Source organism: Gymnogyps californianus, chromosome 8 (assembly GCF_018139145.2).
Source record: "Gymnogyps californianus isolate 813 chromosome 8, ASM1813914v2, whole genome shotgun sequence".
NCBI classification, from domain to species: Eukaryota; Metazoa; Chordata; class Aves; order Accipitriformes; family Cathartidae; genus Gymnogyps; species Gymnogyps californianus.
This window is the reverse complement of record NC_059478.1, coordinates 13,230,308-13,240,944: the sequence shown is the minus strand read 5'-3', so window position 1 is coordinate 13,240,944 and position 10,637 is coordinate 13,230,308. Positions and strand designations below refer to the sequence as shown.

General features: G+C 38.6%; 1 long non-coding RNA gene across 1 annotated transcript; it reads right to left on the bottom strand.

The window, feature by feature from the left end:
- Positions 1-255: 255 nt before the first annotated feature.
- Positions 256-7,846, bottom strand: LOC127019214 (uncharacterized). The gene is made up of 3 exons (XR_007766873.1): positions 7,648-7,846; positions 1,808-1,868; positions 256-396 (listed from the first exon to the last, which is right to left on the bottom strand). It is a non-coding gene; the product is annotated as an uncharacterized LOC127019214 (long non-coding RNA).
- Between the last annotated feature and the right edge of the window lie 2,791 nt (positions 7,847-10,637).

Genomic DNA, 10,637 nt, shown 5'->3' with positions numbered 1-10,637 from the left:
AATAAAACTTAACAGTGAAAAACATTTCTTCCATTCCCAAACTAGTCCTCAGCTTAAAAAATAAATACATTTTGCCAGAGACCTGTATTTTGCCAATCATCTTTTTGCACATCATGCTTAAAGTGCAAGGCATATGTTTTCAGCCAGTAGATGAGTAGGGATCCTCTCTATTGGTTTGTACCTGTGAAAAGTCTAACACTTTGAGGGATAAGAAGAATTGAATAATACAAAAAGTTTGAATATACTTACAAAATTCATACTCTCTTGGTGGCAGTGACACTCCTAAATTGAAATGCTGAGTAAATAAGCAACTTCTGACCATGAGCTGATCTCACTTTCTCTTCCAGACAGCAGTTTGAACTGTTGATTGTCCACTGTAGCACAAATTATGAAAAGCTGACCAAAAAAATAATAATAATCTGTGTGATATATGGGATGTGTGGGGCATTGATGAAGCAAGGTCCTGAGGAAATAGTATTACTGTTTCCAACACGAAAAGGTTTTCTTTGTTGTTGGTACCTTCATCTAATTCCAAAGACAAACAAAAAAGTAATCTACATACCCCTGGTGCAGGTTGACTGGCAATCCTGCTCAGTGACCAAAGAGTCACTCAAAGAAACAGTGCTGCTTCCCCTGGCTATTGGAATTTTTACATTCTTGAATAATTCTGTCTGATTTTTCTTTCTGTCCTTGACTAGTTCTGTCACCTGTCCCTAGCCAACCATGTTTAGCTGTATTTCCATCCCAGAGAGTACAGAACGGCCATCAGGACCTGTACTGTCCTAGTACCTGCTTCTCTCAGCCCTGCTCCTGCCTTTTGGATGTTCTTGCCTGTTAGTTACCAGTTTTAATCCCTTACTCAGTCTAATTCCTTGTAACTATGCCAAACATAAGTGCTGAAAATAGTAAAATTATTGTATTAAGTGATTTTTACATTGCAAAATTATTTTCAACCTTCACATCTTAAGTCCAACAATGACCCTGTGACAAAGTTATTTCATCCTGGTCTTTTAGAGATGCCTACCAAACACAGAACAGCTAAGACTCCTCATTTCCAATAAATGCCTATTTACATTCATTATGCTTTTGTTTCATTTTAAACATGACCTCCCTTTCCAGTGCCATTGTCTTCCCAGCAGTGATGTTTCTATTCTTCACCACATTGAACAATGCTTCCTCCTGTTAAAAAGCTCCACTCTGACATTTTACTGTGAACTTTTTCAGCAGTAGAAAACAGAGTGTGGTCACACACAGTTCACCCCTTATCACAGAAACATCTCAGAGTCAGTGGTGAAGTCATATAAAACTGGAAAGCCAAAGCTCAAGTGGCAGAACCAAAGATTTATTTTGGCATAAAAGACTACTGACAGCAGCAAAGCTGGCATTTTTTGCTTCCTTCGGCAAAGGCCATGCATGCATGGCCTTCCCACATGTCCAGTGTGGAATATTGCTGTGCTACAGCTGTTTATAACTGGTACATTATTTGCAGAGCCCAAAGGAAGAAGTTGAGAGTCAAAGCAACTTCTGAAGTCCAGGCACTGAAGATGGATACTAAGAATCTTTTGCTTGCCTTTTAACAGCAAGAATTAACCTTCCATCACGAGTATCTTGCCAAAGGAGAAGTTGATGTTGCACGTGTGGTTTTTTGTTGGGGGGGTGGTTTTGTTTGGTTGGTTGGTTTTTGTTGGCAGTAGGGGCTTTGTTTGGTTTGGTTGTTCGGGGGTTTTTTTGTTTGTTTATTTAAGAGAAGAAAAGAGTTTGCAAGTGTGGTGAAGAACAGGTAGATTTCACAGGTAAAGCCACTTACCCAGTATAGGAGGACGGGAGGAATCATTTTAAGACTGTCAGTGGAGAATCTATTTGGAAGCCTAGAATAGGAAGACGGTTAGAAGAAAGATTGTTAAAATTGTCCTCTATAATCAAAGAGGAAGTTCCCCATTATATGACATTCCTATAACCCCTATTAATTCACATTTATAGCTTACACCTATGTACTGTGTATCAGAATCTGTGGTTTAGATTGAAGTAATGCATAATTGTTCCTGAAACCAAAGAAGAACTATCATCAACAGTAAAAAAAAAAAAAAAACCCACCAAAAAACAAAACCAGAATTCAATCACTACTGGAGAAAACGAGTCATGAACACTGATTGTCTGAATGCACAGGCTTCTATCAATTTTTTTAAATGTTTGCTAAAGAGAATGGTAAAACCTTTGGTAAAAAGTTAAATGGTTGCACCTATTAAAAAACAGTTGCTTCATTCTCATACAGACTTCATTGTAATCCATAAGAAAGTTCACCATCATTCCAAAGAAATATTGGTGTATTTAGAGCAACGGCATGTAGTTTTATAGGCCAAGAAAGCTAAAATTCTTTAAGTACCAGATAAATAGTTTAAACCACACTCTTCAAGAAAAAGGCATCAGTTCTCAAACCAAGAGAACAGATTTTTTGCTAAATTCCACACTAGCAGTAAGACTTTTCTTTAAAATATTGTTTTCACAAATTATGATTAAATCATACTTTCTGCCAGGTAAATAAGAGACTTGTCCCTATGAGGTTCTTGCCATAAAACATCCTAGATGCACCCCATTTGCACATATTCTTAACATAAACTGAAGCAGGCAGAGAAGGATTTGGGGAGAAGTAAAGCATGACCATAACTTTGCTTTTGCATTACTTAAGTTTATAAGCAACTTCTTCTGATCCTGCACTACTTAGGTATAAAAAAAACACTCTGTAAGAAGTATTTAATCTCAAGAGTAGTATTAAGAAAATAAAGCAACCTCCAATGCTAAGCTAAAGAAACTTTAATGAGTAAACAATGCTTTATGAATATGTCAGACAAACTGTCGGAGGAGTATTTTCACCTCCAGGAATTTTATTTTTGCTCTTCTGAAATATCCCTTGTAGAAAACTTATTCCTCCACAGCTCCACATCTGCAGTTATTGTCAGCTGTCCTCAGGAAGCACTTGCATTCTGCTAAGAACACATGTATACTAGAGTCTAGCAACAGTCAAATTACTACGCTTCCTCTGCATAATAAATTATTATTTATCATTTCCTTACTACTACTAGGGTTTAGGTGCACCTACTTACTAACAGTGTAATGTCAACTAATATATGAAGATTCATAATTAGAGACATAAAGCAATCCTGTGTTGACTTTTTACACAAGTGTAAATTGTTAGCATACTATAGCAACATTTAAGTTAATAAAAATGGCATTTTAGAAAAGCCTAAAAAAAATTAAACCCAAAAAACTTCGCTGCACTGATTGCAGGTTAAGCATATTAATTTTTATAGCCTATCCTGTAAGAAGAGAAACTCCCAAACACATATCCAGTTCCTGAGTTCAAAGGAAAGAAGCCAGATTTGAAATAGAGTTTGGAGCCCGAGTAGCAGCTAACAACAGTAAATCAAGCAACATCATTACAAGGACAAAGTAATCAGCAATAGAAAAAAAATTAGGAGGTGAAAGTCACACTCAGAGGGATATAATAGATACAGTACATATTGACAGACAAAAGAACTTCTGTAATCGGTGACACTGGAATGAAGCAATAGCAGTGGAGAACAGACACTTCCATGAGAAGAGTGGAAACCGGAAAGCAAGCAAACTAGATGAAACAGAAAAGGTCAAAATGAACAAGAAAGGAATTTTATCCAGAAAAATCCAAAAAAAGGTAGTTAAACACAAACTTGCACAAAAGTACCAGATACCATCCGGTCAAAAAGCTAATCTGAGACCAAAAGACGTCAGTAAAACCAAGGTCATTTCAGGGACAAGAGGCTGCAAGACATCCAGTTTGTTCAGTTCCAGGAGTGGAAAAACAGATAGCTTATACCAACAAGGAATCATGTTAGTTTTGTAATGAATGATATAACCATCTTTCATAAAATAATAGTTTTGCACTCTCAAAGTATTTTTTCCCAAGTACAGAGGGGGGAGGGGGGCAGAAATCACATTTCACAGAGTAAGAATAGTTTTAAATTAAAAAAATATATATATCAAAGGAGTGAGGTGTATCCCAACCTGTAAAGGATTCACATACTGCCACGTTGACATGTAGAGTTACACAAGTTAAGGACAAAGGCAAGCATTTACAACATCAGGTATCATAAGCACAAAACACCAGTGCATCCTCATACTAGAGAGCCAGGATGAGCTCACCATAACTAGGAATAAACATTAGAATATCTCTTACACATACTCAGATCTGAAACACCACACAGCCAGTTCTAACTTTCAAAACCTCTAATACCATTTTTTTTCCTGAATTTGTTTTAAACAGTATAAAAATTCAACACTTCATTATTCATTAAAACAAGCGCACAATAAGTTGTACATAAGATGCCCAAAAAACCTGCAAAAATTATTATCCTCTTAATATGGAAGTTGTGCATGCACATATTTTGTATGGACTTTCACACAGATTGTAGACAGTGCAATTTGAATCAGATTGTGCCATTAACCCATTACACAGTATCTCACTCGGAGGAGTTTCACAAGTGTCATCAAGAAACCCACATAAGGGTGGAAAATCAAAATGTATACCTGAAGGATCTCATAGCACCCTTAAAGTAGTCCAAATATTTTCTAAATGCAAATAATTCTGAGAAGGAGCGTGATAGCTTTTTTTTTTTTTAAACACACCATAAAAAAATCGCTGTATACTAGTCAAAAGAAATCACAGGCCTGAGTCTGAAGCAAATCATATTTGGCAATCATTATAAGCTTTTGTTTTACTCATTTGTTTGTTCAAGAACAAAGGAATAACTCCTCCAGAGATGCTCAGTTTTGACATTTGTGAAGCTTCTATTTCAGTTCTGTTAAGAGTTTAACTTCATAGAAGTGGGCAGAGTTTATTACTAAACACTTTTAAGGAGAAGCTCTAGCTACAGAAGTTTTTATGTGAAGGTTATACACTGGGTAGTCAGCTCACATCCTACTCTTCCCCTTGATAGGTGACTATCCTTGGACTTTCAACATTCTCCTAAACATACTAGTGCCATTGATAGCGACTGCATGAATGGCCGAACTTTGTTGTAAATATGTTTACATATTTGTGAAGGTTTTGTTCTCAGAATTCAACAGGAAACAGCAGCATTGAGTCTGACTGTTCATACCAGCTGAATTCTAGGGAAGTATTGCACAAAGATTTCTGAAAGAATCAAATTTGATTTAGCAAAATTCAGATACAATGCTACCAAGTCTGACAAGAAAAAGAATTCTGGTATTAATGGCCTGGGCCACAGCAACTTTAACAGAGAGGCACACGAGAAGTTTCTTGTAACACATACAGGTTGTTATTATTTTTTTAATCTTCATCTAAAGGAACCACGAGTAGACCAGACTATGTTTTGGTCATAGAAATGTAAAAAGGGTCATAGATGTCTTTTGGGGGAAAAAAAAAAGATATGAGGAAGAAAATGAGTTGAAAACAGATGCAAAGAAGTGGTATAGTAGGAACACACAGATTACAGAATGGCCAAAAACTTGCCTGCTGGCAACTGTGAAATCATCACCCCTTCTTTTCACAGAAAGGTCTTCCCGAGGGTCTCTGTGCACATATACTATAGAATACATGTTGTGACTAGATATAACCAAACACTGAGTTGCAAGTGCTTGCTATTTGCAAAGCTACACACATGGGTTAGGTATGTATACTTCAGATTTGCTGTTTTGATAATAAAGTGGCTAGTGCAACAGTTCATGTAATCGCACATTAAACCTTTTTGTTAGCAAGAGGAAGCTGTAAGTAGAGCAGCATGCATTCCCTGCATCAAATGTGAAATGCGTATTATACATGCAAATTCTTCTAAATACAGTTTTATGTAGTTGGTAACAAAACAGAAATGCTCTTAAGAAGCAAACTGACATGTGTGTCAATTTCTGGCATATCACTGAGATCAGCTAACAAATGTAACAAAGCCCTAAGGAAAGGGCCTGCCTTCTTTTTCATTTTCAAAACATCCCTCCTTCTCCAGTGAAAGATTTCTCACTGATTGTTGGCAGACACTAGCTCAGACCTAAATCCCATTATCTGGCCCTTTGAGTAGTCTAAATTCAATATCAAAGGAGTACTAGAAAGTTTGGAATATTAATGTAATCCTTGAAGGGGTAAAACAAGGAGGGAAAGGGGGATGTAGAGGTGTTTTGAAGTTCATAGTTTACAGGAATACAGCTTTGTTCAAAGTCTCAAGGAATGGAAAAGAGAAAGTGAATCTACGGAACCGCAGTAGAAGGTGCTTACCCCAAGGTCCTTGGTAGGACAGATTCTAACTACCAGAAATTCTGGTGGAAGAGTACAGCCAAACACAAAGTGTCCCTCAAGACTTTGAATGTGCAGGTCTGATGCAGAAGATGGAGAAAGCAACTAGAAGAGAAAGTCTTCTAAGTGCAACAGTGGAGGGCTGTAATAATGAGAGCAACTATAACTCATTGGAAGAGGAGAACACACCACCACACACACTTCACACTCACCCCACACACAAACTTCCGTAACTTCATTTTAACATTAGCCTTGTTTTCAGCTTTGCAGCGGCCTAACGTTATGTTTTGCTAGAACAAGCTTGTACTGTTTTTATCCTGAAGACCGTAAAGCTGGGAAGCCTCAGTAACGCTGGGAAACGCGAGTACTTCACCTCTATGGAAAGTAACAAACCTGAGCAGTGCAGGCAGCAGCTCACCTGACACCCTTAGAAATAGCATATAAAATAGCATATGCACTTGAACAACTGCAGCTTCAAATCCGTGATTTATATACTCTACAAGTGTAATTAATCTGATATCATCTCCTGCTATGCACTGGTGTATTAAACACTCAACAGTAATATTTCATGACACGTAGCATACATGACAAGGAGGCTAGAAGTATATTACACACATGGTTGTAACTGTGGTAAATCACTTCACTGTAGCACAGCTTCTATGTCATTCCAGCCAGAAATCACCTACACAACACGACCACCACTTCAGAGGAAAATAAATCACAAGCAATGAAAATATTGCAGCATCCTACAGTACTTTAGTTTACCAATTATCGGGTTCTAATGAAAACCTGGCACACAGCTGAGTTAATTGCAAAGAAAGGGCTCCCAAGAGTTCAGCTAACCTACTGGGACTCAGCTCTCCCGAGTGGCTACCGGTGACACATTAGCAGATGAGGTGATTTGCAGGGAAAAACCTATTTAGGATGAAAGCCCAGAGGAGCTGTGAATTGTAACGATCGGGGAGGTAGCGACCGGGCACAAAAGCCATTCTCCTTCAAGAATAAGGATACGAAAAGCAATTAACGATACAACAAGGAAGCCAGCCTGAGCCTACCCCTTCCCGCTCGGGCTCGGGGCGCTCCCGGCCGCGGGGCAGGCGGCGCCGCCGCTCCCACCCGGGCCTAGCCGCGCCCGCGCGTGTTCTTCCACAGCACCGGTATCGCGTACAGAGCTGCAAAACCAGACGTAGCTAACAGGAGCCAAGAGATCGCGGCCTTTCTGCGGAGATCTAACAGGAAAATTGCTCCCATATTTATAAGAAAAAATTGAGAAAAGCGAAAGACTTCAGAGAAGCGTGGAGACTTATTGGAGGACTGAAGCTCATTCTCTGCAGAGAACGAGACCTGAGTTGCTTGATCCGTGAGCTTACCATGGCATAGTTTTATCATGGCGCACATGCACCTAAGAGGGCTCTTCGGTCTCGCAGACAGACTTGTGAGGAGATCCAGTCAGAAAGTTGAAGCCGACAACTCAGGTGAAGAAATCTGTGCTCGCACCAGCTTCTCAACAGTTGTGGAGAATTATCCTCCTCTAGGACTAAAATTAAGCAACTCTCTAAAGGACAACAAAAAATTACCAGAATGTAAGCATAAAAAAACCCCAAAACCCACATGACCTAAGGAGCAGCAGCAACCCTCAACCACACCAGTCCCCTGCTCGAGCGATTCCCCCTTTGTAAGGAAGGGTCAGGCATTTCCCCGCCCCTCCCCACCCCCAGCTGCAGGCAATTAAGCAGGCGGTTAATTGCGTCTGGGTGTGGCAGGGCTGCACAGCTGCCTCGGCCCCGGCGGGGTGTTGCGAGCACGGCCGCTGGAGCATCCCGCGCCACTCTCTGCTGCAGTCAAGGGTCAATTCACCAAAATCCATCGCATGTCTGTGCGCCTGCCACACACCTCAGACGCAAAACTAAAACCAGCAGCTGGGTTGCAGCTTAAGCTGTGTGCCAGCTACCCTTGAGTGAAGGCAAAATCCACACACCTGCACCTCCAGAAGGTGTCAGCCATTTTGGAAAGAAAAGAAACAAAACCAAACAAATAAAATGCAAAATAGAAGGATTCTGTCTTCTAATAGTTTTTACTTAGAAACAATGCACTAAAACAGATTACTTAAAATATTTTGAGATATGACACTTCATTGTTTTGTTATTGTCAGAACCACAGAATACATTTCTTCAGTAAATAGCTTCTGGGACTGCAGGCTGGCTTGTTTTCTGCAGCAGTACCACAGAGATTTACAAGGGAAAGAAGAAATTACCATGCCTCATTCCAAATTTGTGAGGGTCTTATAAATTTTCTGACTCATTTAGATCTTCTATAGAAATGAACTTCAAAAACATTTCATAACAGGATTCTCAGAGTTATCAAATGGAGAAAATTATTAATTTCCATCCTAGTGTGCGCATTGATAATTGCCCAGCACAGAGGAACGCAGTCACTAGAGTGTGAGAATCTCCAAGAATGTGGGGGAGATTCACCTTCAGGAATAAAAGATTTTGAATATTCTTCCAGATCCCCACATAAAATTCTTTAAACAAAAACAAGCCAGATATTCTGGCACTTGTAATCTCACTGATGCTTTCTCTGCTGTGCTACCCCAGTAAAATGCCCCTGGGATAAGAACAGAGGAGCTACTTTTTAGCAAGTTTTTAATACTGCAGTGCATCCTATGCTCATCTTATATAGCACTACTGCTGGCCCAGGTGAAAAAAGAATTGATTTGAAACCCAGCTGGAGAGGAGGTTGAAGTTTTAAATGGCTTTTACTTTTTTTATCCCTTGCTGCTACCTCTGCTTCAAAGCTTGGGAAAACCTAGGGAGAATCTAATAAAACAGAATCAGGCCTCTTGAGATGAATGTCTTATGTTTTCTTTTACCAATTGTCCTTTGAAATTCCTTGATGGATGGCATCAATGGCATAACAGATACATGACAGAGGAGAGTGGAAGGCAAAAGAACTATTTTCTGTCCTACTCACATGCCATACATGGGTAAATGTTACGAATGGATTAATATCCCTGTAACTTGGCAGGTACAGCCATTGATTAGAGCACTGTTAAACGTCGTTAAACATATTTTACACTTACACTTACATAGATATCTTTTCTATGACACGTTGCTAAATGCTTGCTTAATACAAAAGAAGTAAATTAAATGTTAATAATGAAACATTTTCTTTCTGATTTCCCATTCATTTCAAATTTAGGAATACTCATACACGTATAACTAATATATTTTCTCTGCATAAATATGACAGCACATTTAATAAAATACAATAAAAATAATGGGATCATTTAATAACCAGTATTTAAATGATACAACTCATGTTTAGCGTAGTAGACCTAAATCATTAGACATTTAAGGTCAGATCACAGCTATCGAGTGTCAGGGATAGCTTCATCGGAGAGCCGATTCAGCTCACAACTCTGCATCAAAGCCACAGTGATTATTTTGAGACCCTTTCCAAATCCCTTGAGTATTTCCTTCCCAAATAGGAGACATTTTCCTGAAAATTTCATACAGTGTATATTTCCATTGTAAGAAAACTTTTGCATCTAGTTAAATAAGCAAAGTAGAGGTGAATTTATTGACTGCATGTCAAAGATGTTTGAAAAATCATTTTTGAATGTCAAATGGTCTTTCATTTCCCCACCTTGAGATTCCTGTCTCTATTCTTTCTCTGTATTTCATGTCTACTTGTTCTTTCAACCTCCTTGGAGTGCAGCCAGGCTCTACAGCCTACAGTATGAATATGCCTGCTATATTCCTGTTTGATCTTCTTCCCTTGATGTGTCAGTTTCTTTGTGGCCTGCCTACTTGTCAAACCATTTTCACTCTTCAAAACTTTTTATGAATTTTTAAAAAGCAGTGCAGATCTCAGGACATTTGATGAATTTTTCAAGAGCTAATCACGCTCAAATATCACAAGCATTGCTGTTTATGTGTTTAATATACTAAGGACAAACATTTATTCACAAATTTCTGCAGCTAAACCAGTCGGATAGCAACAAAATACATTGCAAATACACTGAGTGGTAGGTAAAAGAGAGAATGCATTCCTCTTCTAGCTGTAATAGGAGTAACTGATTGTTAAAAATGTGAAAAACAGGGAGAAGCACAATTAAAGGTGTCAACGTATACAAGTAAAATACTGAAATATAAAATCTTAGGAATATAAAAGTCACGCAGAAGAAGAAATAACAAACCATCTTCACTTAAAATACATATTTTAGAAAAAACGTATAGTGGTGCAATTCCTTAAGTTATGAGATGGCTTTATCCTTCTATATATAACTAAAGCTTTCTTATCAGCCTTACAGATGTGACACACTTCACATAGGTAATGTAGCTAGTCCATCCATATG